At 42.6% G+C, this 17,370-nt stretch overlaps 2 protein-coding genes across 2 annotated transcripts in view; both read right to left on the minus strand.

Moving 5' to 3' along the window:
• Positions 1–17,370, minus strand: part of LOC310877303 (tubulin alpha chain-like) — a 69,460-nt gene that overhangs the window by 20,321 nt on the left and 31,769 nt on the right. The gene's annotated exons all lie outside the window — the stretch shown is intronic.
• The window catches only part of LOC310877314 (jun dimerization protein 2-like), a 40,401-nt gene that overhangs the window by 5,974 nt on the left and 17,057 nt on the right, over positions 1–17,370 (minus strand). The gene's annotated exons all lie outside the window — the stretch shown is intronic.

The raw sequence follows: 17,370 nt of genomic DNA on the forward strand, positions 1-17,370 counted from the left end.
TCATAGCGCGGCACTCGGTGCCACACTATGAGCTTGTAGCTTCTAAATTCTAATCTTGATTTTAATTGTTTTTTTTTTGCAAAATGCAAAGAATTGTTTGTTTTATTGGCTTATTAGAAATAAACATGACAAACAAACAAAACAGTCACGCCAAATCAATTACAATAGCCCATCTACAAGTCTGTGTGTTTTTTTTTTGTTTTTAGTTTTTTTTAAATACATATTTAACCAATGAAAAGCATTACACAAGAGCTTGTGACTGAATAACTACAGTGTCCAATTTGGACACTTGTTATTTTTTCCATTTCCTGAAAAGTAACAGCCTTGGACATGGAGAGCATGTTTCCATCCAACAGCTGCGACAAATGCATTCTGTGCAATAAGCGGGGGATTTCCACCATACCATTGGAACCTCCATTGTGTATGGCAGGGGGGGGGGCGAGGGCCACTATATTTACACACTCACTCCAGAGGGGGGCCACAGTGCATAGTTATTACTGTCGTAGCAAAAAAATATAGCTGATCTACAAGCTCAAAACGCGTCGCACTGCGACGCGTTTTGAGCTTGTAGATCGGCTATTTGAATTGAAAACTTATCTTGCTATTTTTCCTGAAAAGTAACCTTTTTCATGAATTTTAAATGCATTTAGTTTATAGTTACGTTGCCTTTATGAACTGTTAACATAACTACATTGGACACAAAAAGTCAATAACATTTTAATACCAGTCATTAAGTACTACGGTGTGTGTCCAGTGGAAACCTCGTATGAATCTGATCTCAGGTCAGAATGGCTTAATGTTGGCCTATTATTGAAGGCCTGGAATAGGGATGCTTGGGATCATGTGGTTAATTTAGCTCAGACTGTACAAATGGATTAATTACTGAGGATTTTACGGTGCGCCATAATCACATTTTGTGACTGATCTGCCCTCTGTGTCGTTCACTATCGGCCTGTCGTTCACTATCTGCCCTCTGTGTCGTTCACTATCGGCCTGTCATTCACTATCTGCCCTCTGTGTCGTTCACTATCGGCCTGTCATTCACTATCTGCCCTCTGTGTCGTTCTCTATCGGCCTGTCGTTCACTATCGGCCTGTCGTTCACTATCTGCCCTCTGTGTCGTTCACTATCGGCCTGTCGTTCACTATCTGCCCTCTGTGTCGTTCACTATCGGCCTGTCGTTCACTATCTGCCCTCTGTGTCGTTCACTATCGGCCTGTCGTTCACTATCTGCCCTCTGTGTCGTTCACTATCGGCCTGTCGTTCACTATCTGCCCTCTGTGTCGTTCACTATCGGCCTGTCGTTCACTATCTGCCCTCTGTGTCGTTCACTATCGGCCTGTCGTTCACTATCTGCCCTCTGTGTCGTTCACTATCTGGCTGAATTCTCTGCTGTCGTCCACACCCGCGTTGCCATGCAGTGTTGTTTTCGTCGACTAAAACTAAGACAAAATATGTTCGTCGACTACCTTTTTTCACGGACTAAAACTAAATAAAAACTAATCTACGATGACTAAAACTACAATTTACAATTTACAATTTAGGCATTTAGCAGACGCTCTTAATCCAGAGCGATTTACAATAAGCAAGAACAAAAGCATGGGAATACATCACATGAAAGCATTTTATCATGAAACATGCGTAAGCTAAGAAAGTAACAGTGGAATATCTATATTATGAGACTATACATATAAACTATATATATATACTACTATGCTATACATATGTACTATGGCGTGCTATGACTATATACAATGCAAGACTAAGACTAAGACTAAGACTAAATATACTGACAATTTCGTCAACAAATAAAAACTAGACTAAAATGTTAGTAAGGGACTAGTGGACAAGAGATCCAGTTTTATGCTGGGTTGCATGCTGAAAATGGCAGATCTACAATCTCGCAACGCGTCACTGCGACGCGTTGCGAGATTGTAGATCTGCCATTTTCAGCATGCAACCAAAGTGTAAAATATGTCATTTCAACGACATCAAGGCCTGTCAAAACACATTTTAGTCGACTAAATCAACTGTAGATTTAGTCGACTAAAATCCTATGACATTTAGTCGACTAAAACTAGACTAAACACTAGAACATTCCAGGTGACTAAAATGTGACTAAAACTAAGTGAAAACTATTCAAGAGACGACTAAAACTAAAATAGAAATGTGCTGCCAAAAACAACACTGTTGCCATGTCTGCTTATTATAAGCGACTTTGGGTTTGATCTTTCTGTAAAGTTGCTTGAAAATATTGGTAGATGTTTTTTTTTTTTGGGGGGGGGCTTCGTCCTGAAGTATATAGTTGCTTATCTGGGCTTGTTTCCTAACCCATTCTGACCTGAGATCAGATTCATACGAGGTTTCCACTGGACACACACTGGTCTGATTAACCCATTCTGACCTGAGATCAGATTCTAAAAAATGTCAGTCGTTCTTCGATTTTTCAAAAATAGCAGACCTACAAGCTCGTAGCGCGCCACTCGGTGGCGCGCTATGAGCTTGTAGATCTGCTATTTTTCAATAGCTAAAGCATACGTAGCATAATGCTAACACCGAAAGGGGTTCCCGCCCCAAAATGGGTTAATATCTACGAAACAAAATGCACCCCTTCATGAGATCTATTGATCTACGTCTCTTCACTGTGACCTTGACCTTTGACCTGTTCTATAGCCATGTCTTCAGGCAAGCCTATACTGGTCACAACGTCTGAGCACTAATTCTCAAGTTAATATCAAACAAAACACAAACGACAGCCCCCCCCCCCTGCCACACATTGTTGTGGGCAGGGGAAATACTTTCATGGCTAACTGTTGTGTGTCCCAAGACTGTCGAAAAATGCAAGTCGACGCTATAGCTGAGACTTCTGTCTACTTGGCAACTAATGGAAAAACAAACTTCTCTCTGTTTTCTTTCACCCACTCACATGTCTGTGGCCGATGTAGTACTTAGTTTATTCACCCACTCACATGTCTGTGGCCGATGTAGTACTTAGTTTATTCACCCACTCACATGTCTGTGGCCGATGTAGTACTTAGGTTATTCACCCACTCACATGTCTGTGGCCGATGTAGTACTTAGTTTATTCACCCACTCACATGTCTGTGGCGTTTAGACAGTACTTAGTCTAGACAGTACTTAGTTTAGACTAGTCATTGGGTTAGACCAGTCATTAGTCCTATAACTACAACCTATCTCAAAGCCTCACCCTAAACCTAACCTCCCACGGGGCAGCACACCTAAACCTAACCTTAACCCATGTCTAACCAATGACTAGTCTAAACCTAACCTTAACCCATGTCTAACCAATGACTAGTCTAAACCTAACCTCTCACGGGGCAGCACACCTAAACCTAACCTTAACCCATGTCTAACCAATGACTAGTCTAACCCTAACCTCCCACGGGGCAGCACACCTAAACCTAACCTTAACCCATGTCTAACCAATGACTAGTCTAACCCTAACCTCCCACGGGGCAGCACACCTAAACCTAACCTTAACCCATGTCTAACCAATGACTAGTCTAAACCTAACCTCCCACGGGGCAGCACACCTAAACCTAACCTTAACCCATGTCTAACCAATGACTAGTCTAAACCTAACCTCCCACAGGGCAGCACACCTAAACCTAACCTTCACCCATGTCTAACCAATGACTAGTCTAAACCTAACCTCCCACGGGTCAGCACACCTAAACCTAACCTTAACCCATGTCTAACCAATGACTAGTCTAAACCTAACCTCCCACGGGGCAGCACACCTAAACCTAACCTTAACCCATGTCTAACCAATGACTAGTCTAAACCTAACCTCCCACGGGGCAGCACACCTAAACCTAACCTTAACCCATGTCTAACCAATGACTAGTCTAAACCTAACCTCCCACGGGAGGCAGCACACCTAAACCTAACCTTAACCCATGTCTAACCAATGACTAGTCTAAACCTAACCTCCCACGGGGCAGCACACCTAAACCTAACCTTAACCCATGTCTAACCAATGACTAGTCTAAACTAAGTATGCACCCTAAACCCTCACCCTAAACCTAACCTCCCACGGGGCAGCATAGCACACCTAAACCTAACCTTAACCCATGTCTAACCAATGACTAGTCTAAACCTAACCTTAACCCATGTCTCACCAATGACTAGTCTAAACCTAACCTTAACCCATGTCTAACCAATGACTAGTCTAAACCTAACCTTAACCCATGTCTAACCAATGACTAGTCTAAACCTAACCTTGACCCATGTCTAACCAATGACTAGTCTAAACCTAACCTTAACCCATGTCTAACCAATGACTAGTCTAAACCTAACCTTAACCCATGTCTAACCAATGACTAGTCTAAACCTAACCTTAACCCATGTCTAACCAATGACTAGTCTAAACCTAACCTTAACCCATGTCTAACCAATGACTAGTCTAAACCTAACCTTAACCCATGTCTAACCAATGACTAGTCTAAACCTAACCTTAACCCATGTCTAACCAATGACTAGTCTAAATCTAACCTTAACCCATGTCTAACCAATGACTAGTCTAAATCTAACCTTAACCCATGTCTAACCAATGACTAGTCTAAACCTAACCTCTCACAGGGCAGCACACCTAAACCTAACCTTAACCCATGTCTAACCAATGACTAGTCTAAACTAAGTATGCACCCCGTCTGTGGCTTGACTGGATGTAGGGAAGTGTCTAGGATCCTTGTACAGTTACAGTAGTACAGTATGTAACATATGGCCCACATAGCTGTCCATTCAGCTGCATACCTGTTAGCCCATTTAGGCCTGACGTCGAAATGTATTTATATTTTTCCTGAAAAACCTCATGTTTCTAATTCTATATCATTGGTTCTCAATATTTCATGTCAAGGACCCCAAAAATGATATGTAATATGCCGCCGACCCCCCCCCCCATCTGGAAAACACACGCCCCAGAAGCAAAGATTTGAGTTACAAATTGAAACTCTGAAAGAATATATATATTCAGAGATTTTAGGCACATTTTCACGATTTTTCTAAAATAGCAGACCTACAAGTTCATAGCGCGGCACTCGGTGCCGCGCTATGAGCTTGTAGATCTGCTATTTGTCAATAGTCTAACACAATGCTTTAAAACACCAAAAGGGGTGCCCGCCCAGAATGGGTTAATCAGTCACAATGAATATTTGTCATATCATTCGACATTATATACTTTGTCACATTTCAAACATTTGCCAACAGTTTCGTGTGGCAAAAATTGCAAAAGGTAGTCAACAAGCTCACAACAACACACATCTTAAATCATGGCACATTGTTGTGAGCTTGGAGATCTGCTATTTGTTTTTGCAATTGTAAAACTTTACTGACCATGTATTTGCCTATGATAACGTGCCAGGGGAATTTACTATCCATCCATATAATAAGTCCTCCAAGACATCAAAAGCAGCTTAAAAGTGTTCAAATATACAGTGGATGGGACTCATGTATTCCACCCAACGCCCTCTTTCAACAGTTTTGGTCAATTTAAAAGGTTTGTTTGACCACAGTACGTTTTAACCCATTCTGAACGGGAACCCATTTTGGTGTCAGCATCATGCTATGCTTTAGCTATTGAAAAATAGCAGATCTACAAGCTCATAGCGCGCCACCGAGTGGCGCGCTACGAGCTTGTAGGTCTGCTATTTTTGAAAAATCGTGAAAATGTGGCGCAAATCTTTTAATATATATTTCAGAGCAAACATTTTTAACTAAAATATTGTCTTCTGGGGGGGTCCCTGGAACTACATATTTTGAGATGGGGGTCCGTGGCCCAAAAGAGATAATTCTGGGGGTCCTTGACATGAAAAAGGTTGAGCACCACTTGACATAGAAACATAGGGTTTTCAGAAAAATGTTAGGATTTAGAAGCCTTTTTTTTATCGACCTCAGTCCAGAATGGGTTAATGTAATCAGGGAGGAATGAAGGAGAGAGAGAGAGAGACAGAGAGAGAGAGAGGGGGAAAAAGGAGAGCTTGTGCAGGCCCAGAGGAAGTGGCTGCAGAATTAAGACGTCTCTCTAATTACTGTAAGAAGACCAAGACTTGGAAATCTTCTGATGGCCAAATAAAAAACAAATGTTACAGATGGAAACAGTGCAACTTGAGCCGTCTCACCCTCGCCCTGCCCAGCTCTGTGATCTGGAGGAGGAAACGAGACCACTGGATTTCACCAAAGTCACAGTTTTAGTAGCTAGTAGGCTGGCAATGTTTCGCTATTCTTGGAAAAAATTTATTAGGAGTTTCTCCAAAAGTGTTTTTGAAATGTTTTGTAAATATTTCACTTATGATAATGACATAGGCTAAAACGGGGACGCCAAGTTGAAAGTGGTACCAGATACCATATCATCTTACAATAGAATATACAGTATATATGTACACTGAACTGTGTAACAACATGATTATCTACAACTTATGTGATCATATTGTTTGTAGGGATGTCCCATTTTTTCGCTTCCGATCCGATCCCAATACCTTGATGTTTGTGTTAGCCGATACGAATACCAATATCAGTGTCGTGATCTCATGTTGTGTTTATAGCTACAGTATCTAGCTATATGTCTGGTGTTGTGTTTATAGCAATCTAGCTATATATCTGGTGTTGTGTTTATAGCAATCTAGCTATATATCTGGTGTTGTGTTTATAGCTATCTAGCTATATATCTGGTGTTGTGTTTATAGCAGACTCCTCACTCAAATGTGCACTTGCAGTTTGAGGCAACTCCAAAGCAAACTCCACATGCCCCAACATTTTATTTACCTGCCATAGTGTCAACCCCTTACGCCTGTGTCGGATCGGTGGTTAGACTGGCATAGTGTCAACCCCTTACCCCTGTGTTGGATCGGTGGTTAGACTGGCATAGTGTCAACCCCTTACCCCTGTGTGGGATCGGTGGTTAGACTGGCATAGTGTCAACCCCTTACCCCTGTGTCGGATCTGTGGTTAGACTGGCATAGTGTCAACCCCTTACCCCTGTGTCGGATCTGTTGTTAGACTGGCATAGTGTCAACGCCTTACCCCTGTGTCGGATCGGTGGTTAGACTGGCATAGTGTCAACCCCTTACCCCTGTGTCGGATCTGTGGTTAGACTGGCATAGTGTCAACCCCTTACCCCTGTGTCGGATCGGTGGTTAGACTGGCATAGTGTCAACCTCTTACCCCTGTGTCTGATCGGTGGTTAGACTGGCATATTTGCCGATACCGATATGACCCGATGTGACAAATAAGGGCCGATCCGATACTTTTACCGATACAGTATCGGGACATCTCTAATTGTTTGCGAAGGAAATGTCAGCTAGGACTACTGGACAAAACGTTTAAAGTTTCAGAACTTTTATCAGTTATACATATATATCATAATGCTCATTATAAGATGGAAAGTTACCATTTCTGTCTACTTGGTCTGTGTCTCAGAAGAGGGCTGTTAACGGTCCAGAATCCTGTAGCTATGTACTGTACCAGTAACCTGACACTGCCAGATGGGGGCGGTATTGGGTAACCATGTTCCCCAACACAGCACTCCTCTGGGATCTCTCAGGGAGTTGAGCTGACACAAATCCGTTCCGTACCGAACCAATCAGCGTGAGCTAAGGGCGGGATATGTGCGAAACCGGATGTGAAGCTATATAGACACGTCAATATGATTGGTTGTGTTTGCACGCCCACACGGTGATAGACAGACGGTCCCATCCAATCATCTACCAAGTATCTTGAAAAAAAGGAACAGCCCCGTCATCGAATTTGCTTCCACGATCCCAGATCCCAATAAGCTGTGAAACAAATTTGTGTAGCAAGCTTCTTGGATCTGGCAGCGTCAGGTTACTGTACCAGTGAGTGACATCAAATCAAATCAACCTTTATTTATATAGCACGTTATAACACAACCCGAGTTGACCAAAGTGCTTCAAACTAAAAATTAAAGCAGAATACATCAAGCATAACAACATAGCATATTAAAAACCAGCATGATGAGACGATCATCGGTAGGCAAGGTTTGATCATTTTAAAACAAGATTTCAAATGTTCAAATTCAAGAGCATCTCTCTTGAAGTTGAAATGACCAAACCTGTCTAGTGTCTACAGAGGATGTGAACTCGTAAACTATCTTTCTGAACTGTCCACAAGCCCACCTCTGAGACACAAAGTGAGCAGACAGCTCAACACCAGTGAGAAGGAGTGATTATCCCATTCTGACCTGAGATCAGATTCATACGAGGTTTCCACTGGACACACACTGGTCTGATTAACCCATTCTGACCTGAGATCAGATTCTAAAAATGTCAGTCGTTCTTCGATTTTTCAAAAAATAGCAGACCTACAAGGTCGTAGCGCGCCACTCGGTGGCGCGCTATGAGCTTGTAGGTCTTGTAGGTCTGCTGAAGCATAACATGATGCTAACACCAAAATGGGTTCCCGCGCAAAATGGTTTATATGAAGATAGGACTATAAGAAACAACATTTACATTATTTACATAACATTACAACCCATATTGAGAAAATACTCCTTTTCGGGGTCGTTTCTTTTCAACACAATTTCAGCAGCAGCGTTTTTTCCCCAGAAACAAAGACCGCTCAGTGTTGTTATGGTTATGGCTGCTGATGGAACTTTAGTTCTACGGCAAAAATATGCAGAGGTAACGTTATACATTCTGAGTGTCCCTGCTGCCTTTATTTAACCCATTCAGGACGGGTACCCCCTGTTGCTGTTTTTAACCCATTCTGACCTGAGATCAGATTCATACGAGTTTTCCACTGGAAACACACTGGTCTGATGAACCCATTCTGACCTGAGATCAGATTATAAAAATGTCAGTCGTTCTTTGATTTTTAAAAATAGCAGACCTACAAGCTCGTATCGCGCCACTCGGTGGCGCGATATGAGCTTGTAGATCTGCTATTTTTCAATAGCTAAAGCATAACGTGATGCTAACACCAAAATGGGTGCCCGTGCAGAATGGGTTAAAGCATTTTGTTATACTTTAGCTATTGGAAAATAGCAGATCTACAAGCTCATAGCGAACTTGTAGGGTCTGCTATTTTTTAAAGATCGTTCAAATGTGGCGCAAATTTGGAATATATATTCTTTCAGAGCGAACATTTTTAACTTAATATCTTTGCTTCTGGGGGAAGGGGGGGGGGGGTCCCTGGTACAACATATTTTCAGATGGGGTGTCGGAGACCTTGGGGTTCTTGACATGAAATAGTTTGAGAACGACTGACATAGAAACACAGGGTTTCTCAGAAAACTGTCATGATTTAGAAGACATTTTGTAGAATTTGAACTCAAATCTTTGCTTCTGGGGTGGGGGGGGGGTCTCTCCCTGGAACAACATACTTTCAGATGGGGGTCCGCAGCCAAATAGAGATAATTCTGGGGGTCCTTGACAGACATGAAAAAGGTTGAGCACCGGCACTGACATAATAGAAACATAGGTTTTTCAGAAAACTGTTTAGGATTTATTAGAAGCCAAATTTTTTTTATCAGAATCGGACTCCGGGGTATAAATGGGTTAACCCATTTTGGGGCGGGAACCCCTTTTGGTGTTAGCATCATGTTATGCTTTAGCTATTGAAAAATAGCAGATCTACAAGCTCATAGCACGCCACCGAGTGGCGCGATACGAGCTTGTAGGTCTGCTATTTTTGAAAAATCGAAGAACGACTGACATATAGAAACATAGCTTTTTTCAGAAAACTGTCAGGATGTAGAAGACATTTTTTAGAATCTGATCTCAGGTCAGAATGGGTTAAACTACTTACTTCGTTATACAGTATAGAGCAGATGGATTTCTGTAAATGATGCCAATTCATATTCGCCCCCCCCCCCCCCCTCGAGTATTTATTCAGGAACGCCACAAACACTACAGGTTAGGCCACAGGACTGTACAAAGTCCCTCTCATAATATTGGAACGCAACAAAGGCTTGTATTGTGAGGTGATGGGAGACAGCTGACTTCGCTGGTGGGTGACCAGCTGACAGGCCGACTGTATTGTAACGTAACGTTGAGTTTTTCTTTCTTTCTTTCTTTCTTGCAAATATTATACAGTCAGAGCCTTTCACTTTGCTCTGTTGCAGAAAACAAGGCGAGGTAAATGAAAAAATGTAGGGTTATGTAACTCTATTCTAACCCATTCTGACCTGAGATCAGATTCTATAAAAAATGTCTTCTATACATCCTGACAGTTTTCCATTCTGACCTGAGATCAGATTCTAAAAATGTCTTCTCTACATCCTGACAGTTTCCCATTCTGACCTGAGATCAGATTCTAAAAATGTCTTCTACATCCTGACAGTTTTCCATTCTGACCTGAGATCAGATTCTAAAAATGTCTTCTACATCCTGACAGTTTTCCCATTCTGACCTGAGATCAGATTCTAAAAAATGTCTTCTCTACATCCTGACAGTTTCCCATTCATTCTGACCTGAGATCAGATTCTAAAAAATGTCTTCTACATCCTGACAGTTTTCCATTCTGACCCGAGATCGGATTCTAAAAAATGTCTTCTACATCCTGACAGTTTCCCATTCTGACCTGAGATCAGATTCTAAAAAAATGTTCTTCTACGTCAGTCGCTCTTCGATTTTTCAAAAATAGCAGACCTACAAGCTCGTAGAGCGCCACTCGGTGGCGCGCTATGAGCTTGTAGATCTGCTATTTTTCAATAGCTAAAGCATAACATAGTGCTATAACAACCAAAATGGGTTCCCGTCTAAAAGGGGCTAATGTAGGTACTCCACCCTGCGTTGAGACTGTCTGGCCTGAGCCTCACAAGTGTTTTTGTAGTTGGACTCGGATGTCTAGCGTTGAGTATAATAAGACCCTGAGTTCAGCTCTGTTTTATCCCATTCTGGGCGGGAACCCCTGTTTTTATGGTGTTTATATAGCATTGTGTTATTATACTTTTAGCTGTTGGGGAAAAATAGCAGATCTACAAGCTCGTACTGTAGGTCTGCTATTTTTGAAAAATCACACCCGTGTGAGCTGAGTGGTGCAACTCCCCTCTCCCCTCTCCCCTCTCTCTCTCTCTCTCTCTCTCTCTCTCTCTCTCTCTCTTTAGCAGGCAACAGTGCAGCACTATCTCTGTTTCTGGCACAACAGCGCCCCCTACTGGTACTAATAGTCATATACTGGTGCTCATTAACCCATTCTGAACGGGCACCCATTTTTGTGTTAGCATCATGTTATGCTTTAGCTATTGAAAAATAGCAGATCTACAAGCTCATAGCGCGCCACCGAGTGGCGCGCTACGAGCTTGTAGGTCTGCTATTTTTTGAAAAATCGAAGAATGACTGAATTTTTTTAGAATCTGACCTCAGGTCAGAATGGGTTATAATCAGACCAGTGTGTGTCCAGTGGAAACCTCGTATGAATCTGATCTCAGGTCAGAATGGGTTAACGTCACATAGATGGGCGGACACGGACATTGCTGTTCCTTGGAGTGGACTCAGAAATCGGGGAAAATGTGGCGCAAATCTTTGAATATATAATTATATATTCTTTCAGAGCGAACGTTTTAAGTCAAATCTGTGCTTCTGCGGGGACCCTGGAACTACATATTTTCAGATGGGGGGGGGGCAGCGGGCCAATTACAGATATATTTTTAGGGTACTTGACATGAAAAGGCTTGAGATCCACTGATCCACTGGTTTTTCAGATAACTGTTCTCAGGTCTAAATGGGTTAACCCATTCTGACCTGAGATCAGATTCATACGAGGTTTCCACTGGACACACACTGGTCTGATTAACCCATTCTGACCTGAGATCAGATTCATACGAGGTTTCCACTGGACACACACTGGTCTGATTAACCCATTCTGACCTGAGATCAGATTCATACGAGGTTTCCACTGGACACACACTGGTCTGATTAACCCATTCTGACCTGAGATCAGATTCTAAAAAATGTCAGTCGTTCTTCGATTTTTCAAAAAATAGCAGACCTACAAGCTCGTATCGCGCCACTCGGTGGCGCGCTATGAGCTTGTAGATCTGCTATTTTTAAATAGCTAAAGCATAACATGATGCTAACACCAAAATGGGTTCCCGTTCAGAATGGGTTCATATTGTTGTTTTTAAATACTGTATATATTTATAGAGTATGTTATCTCTTATGATACGGTGATGTTACAGTACCACTCTGTGGCTCACAGTGGTGTACTGTAAAGTAACCATAAAGTACATCATGACATGTATTCAAAGTACTGTATTTGGGTACAATTTTGAGGTTTACTTTACTGGAGTATTTGCAATACTTCTACCTCTACTCCACTACAGTACATCTCACTCTGAGGCGAATATTGTTCTTGAACTCCTTTTCTAAGTTACTTTGTAGGTTTTGTACCACCCAGTTGATGACGTTTATTTAGCCCCTCGGACGCAAAACGAAAGAATATTTTGTTGTCGTTGATAAAAGAACATAACAATTCTTCTACATTCTCTAATTGGGTAGACTTTCTTGTAGATGAAGTAATGCAGATGTTTTAACAATAATGTAACTCTTGAGAGCTTAAAAATGAATTCATTATTAACTTTTAGTGCCAGAAGTGCTTCAAAATAGGAGCTCTGGGGTGCCAGAGTTGTCTGATCGCTTTTACTCTGAAAGCCATGAACCGGAAACACTTTCCTAAAAAAAGTTGACTTTACAAAGTGACCTCACATCCCCGATCGTTTTAATTTATACGATATATGATCCAAAAAGCGTTCATATTCTGCGGGAGAGACGGATGAGGAGCAGAAATGAAGCGCCAGCATATCGATCCATTCATCACCACGGAGAGCGCCCTGGATTAGGAGATACGAGTCATTCTTTCCGCCGCGCTAACATGGGAGTCAATGACAAGCTAATAGTTGCACAGAGCGTTAGCATACGGAAAGCGAAAAGCGAAATGCCAAAAAAAATAATAGGAAAAATTCTGAATATTCTTATCTCGCCCCGTATCTTTGAGGGTGCGCTAGGACGTCCACAGACGTCCTAGCGCACTATTTTTTTCTAATCCTTATGAGGGCCTGAGGCGTCGTATGTAAAAAGTGTGTTAAGCTCTCAAGAGTTAAAGATCTGTAAGGGGGTCCATTTGGTCACTCTTCATCATTTAGCTGCCGGGGGGGGACCACCTGGAACCCCCTCAAAGACCACTGGTTTGAAAACGGCATGAGGGGGTCTGTCAGATGAATACTTCATAGCTTCATTATAATAACACTGGGTCCTAACTTAACTTAACTTGATGGGGAATGAAACCAGAGCACACGTTCAGCTTGAAGGACGGTTTAACCCATTCTGACCTGAGATCAGATTCATACCAGGTTTCCACTGGACACACACACACTGGTCTGATTAACCCATTCTGACCTGAGATCAGATTCTAAAAAAATGTCAGTCGTTCTTCGATTTTTCAAAAAATAGCAGACCTACAAGCCCGTAGCGCGCCACTCGGTGGCGCGCTACGAGCTTGTAGGTCTGCTATTTTTCAATAGCTAAAGCATAACATGATGCTAACACCAAAATGGGTTCCCGTTCATGGGTTAATATTAACGATTTATTAGAACGTTACTTAATGTCTTTGTCGCAAAATGCATTAAGGGCCTGACCGACGTGAAGCGATATGACGCTCCAGTATGTCTTTCAATGAGACCTGCGTTTTTGAGGCCTGAATGGACTTATGTATGCTCCGTCATACGCATCATGGCGGGCGTCACTGCATGGCGCGAACATATATATGATCTATTCTATACAAGGCTCTGCTATTTCCGGCGTGTTGCGGAACGCCGTCGTACGACTACAGTGTAAATCAGGGGTATGATTTATTAGGGCCCCAAAGACCACAAGCTGGTGTACAGTACAGTACAGTACAGTACAGTACAGTACAGTACAGTACTGTACAGTACAGTACAGTACTGTACAGTACAGTACAGTACAGTACAGTACAGTACAGTACAGTCAGACGCAAGTCTCCAATGAGTCATTTTATTATTTAACTCCATGCCACTATTTTATCTCTCTCTCTCTCTCTCTCTCTCTCTCTCTCTCTCTCTCTCTCTCTCTCTCTCTCTCTCTCTCTCTCTCTCTCTCTCTCTCTCCTCCTCCCCTCTCTCTCTCCTCATCCCCTCTCTCTCTCTCTCTCTCCCTTCTCCTCCCCCCTCTCTCTCTCTCCTCCTCCCTCCTCCTCCCCTCTCTCTCTCTCTCTCTCTCTCTCTCCTCCTCCCCTCCCCTCTCTCTCTCTCTCTCTCTCTCTCTCTCTCTCCTCCTCCCCCCTCTCTCTCTCTCTCTCCTCCTCCCCTCTCTTTCTCTCTCTCTCCTCCCCCCCCCCCCTCTCTCTCTCTCTCTCTCTCTCTCTCTCCTCCCCCCCCTCTCTCTCTCTCTCCAACTGTATGTATACTCCCATTTACAGTGCACTTGGCAGCCGTCTAGTGTTTTTACTGGAGAGAAAGAGAACAAGACAGCCCTGGTGAAAATCTGTCTCGGACAAAAAATAAAAAAAATCCCTTTCGTTCAACTCCCAGAGGAGGTTTAAGCCGTTCTGAACGGGAACCCCCCCTTTTGGTGTTATTATAAGCATCGTGTTATACTTTAGCTGTTGGAAAATAGCAGATCTACAAGCTCGTAGCGCGCCACCGAGTGCCACGCTACGAGCTTGTAGGTCTGCTATTTTTGAAAAATCGTGAAAATGTGGTGCAAATCTTTCAGAGCGAACATTTTTAACTCAACTCTTTGCTTCTGGAGGGGGTCCCTGGAACAGCATGTTTTCTGATGGGGGGGGGGGGGTCCCTGGAACAACATGTTTTCAGATGGGGGGGGGGGGGGTCAGCGGCCAATTGCATATATCTTTGGGGGTCCTTGACATGAAAAGGTTTGAGAAACGCTGACATAGAAACATGAGGTTTTAACCCTGTGAGAACCACTGACATAGAAACATGAGGTTTTAACCCTGTGAGAACCACTGACATAGAAACATTAGGGTTTTAACCCTGTGAGAACCACTGACATAGAAACATGAGGTTTTAACCCTGTGAGAACCACTGACATAGAAACATGAGGTTTTAACCCTGTGAGAACCACTGACATAGAAACATGAGGTTTTAACCCTGTGAGAACCACTGACATAGAAACATGGGGTTTTAACCCTGTGAGAACCACTGACATAGAAACATGGGGTTTTAACCCTGTGAGAACCACTGACATAGAAACATTAGGGTTTTAACCCTGTGAGAACCACTGACATAGAAACATTAGGGTTTTAACCCTGTGAGAACCACTGACATAGAAACATTAGGGTTTTAACCCTGTGAGAACCACTGACATAGAAACATTAGGGTTTTAACCCTGTGAGAACCACTGACATAGAAACATTAGGGTTTTTCAGAATACTGTTAAGAACATTTATTTAAAGAATCGTCCTCAGGTCAAAATGGGTTAACCCAATTTGGTCGGGAACCCATTTTGGTGTTAGCATTATGCTATGCTTTAGCTATTGAAAACAAGCTCATAGCGCTACGAGCTTGTAGGTCTGCTATTTTTTGAAAAATCGAAGAACGACTGACATAGAAACATAGCTTTTTCAGAAAACTGTCAGGATGTATAGAAGACATTCTTTTAGAATCTGATCTCAAGTCAAAAAGGGTTAACCAACGGAGGGTGCCAAGGTCTACTCAAAGACCGTCTAACAAGACAAACCATATATGCAGCATAATGTGGGGGGGGGGGTCTCTGGGTGGGCTCGGAACCCATTAGAAAGCTGCCAGACAATGAACCGTTCGATTATACTCCAATTGAAGCGTTCCTGTTCCCTCGACCTGACACGTTCTGCTCACATCCACCCCCAACGCTTTTTAGAGATCATATTATTACAGGGACTTGAGTTATGTGTAAAATATACTTAACACATTTTCTGCGGGAACCCCTTTTGGTGTCGGCATCATGCTATGCTTTAGCTATTGGAAAATAGCAGACCTACAAGCTCGTAGCGCGCCACTCGGTGGCGCGCTACGAGCTTGTAGGTCTGCTATTTTTTTTGAAAAACCGAAGAACGACTGACATAGAAACATAGCTTTTTCAGAAAACTGTCAGGATGTAGAAGACATTTTTTTAATCTGATCTCAGGTCAGAATGGGTTAAAGTGAGCAATCGAGATGCTGAATTCCATCCACATGGCAACTATAGGGGCTATTGAATGATATTGTCAAAACAAAATATCAATTATTTTTTGACCGAATACCACCAATATCGATAACGTATGACAACCTTTTTATGGATGGTTATTATTGGTGCTTTTCAGAAGACGATGACATGAATAAACTTTGAGGAACGATCATTAGTGTAATTTTTTGGGCATGTTTTCAACGGCAAAGCGTTTCAAAAACGTTTAAAAAGAAATCTGTTCTGCTAGCTCACGGCACGTCGAACGTTCCAACGCGTTGAGACTTTGAGAGGCTGCAAGATGGATTACTCTTTCTGTGTGTGTTTTTCTTTTTAAAGAGGGCCCTAAGTGGTCAACGGTTAGAATGCTGACATTCGACTCAACAGCACTGCCATGTTTTGCAATTAACATTGTCCATTTCTGACCAGTAACGGTATAACACACACATGCATCGGAGTCCAACGGGAATACTATGGACTCCAACGCGGGCCTCCGAGCCAACGACCGACCACAGGAACTAAAACACCCATTTACTGACTGTAGCAATGACGGCGCGAAGAGACGGACGGGTTCAGAACGGAATCACAACGAGGTTCCATCACAGCTGCTGCATGGTTTACAGTATAATACTGTAGATACTGTTGTGTTTATACAGCTATAGGATATGTTGACCCATTCTGACCTGAGATCAGATTCTAAAATTGTCTTCTACATCCTGACATTGTTCTTAGTTCCGTGTCAACTTAAAAGTGATAATATAATATAATTATAATTTATGCTACTGTGACTAGACTAGACAGACAGACAGACAGACAGACAGACTTGCAAAGGAAATCCCCTTTCTTGGGTTCTTGACTTGTTGAAACTAGTTTGCCCATTTTAGTCCACCCCTACTGCCACAGACAGACACGCACGCACACACACACACACACACACACGCACACACACACACACACACACACACACACACACACACACACACACACACACGCACACGCACACGCACACACACACACCTGTTGTCTAGCATTTCCCTGCAACGGTGAGATGAGATTACACCATTTAAAAACGCCACAGAGTGGAGAGAGAGAGAGAGGGATTGGCTGAGAGGGTAACAGACAGTGTTGGGGAGTATAAAGCTACATGTAGCTGAGCTACGTAGCTGAGCTACATTTTGCTGTAGCTTGTGGTATTTTAGCTACATTCATATTT

Source organism: Protomyctophum parallelum, assembly GCF_964188405.1.
Source record: "Protomyctophum parallelum genome assembly, chromosome: 19".
In the NCBI taxonomy this organism is placed as follows: Eukaryota; Metazoa; Chordata; class Actinopteri; order Myctophiformes; family Myctophidae; genus Protomyctophum; species Protomyctophum parallelum.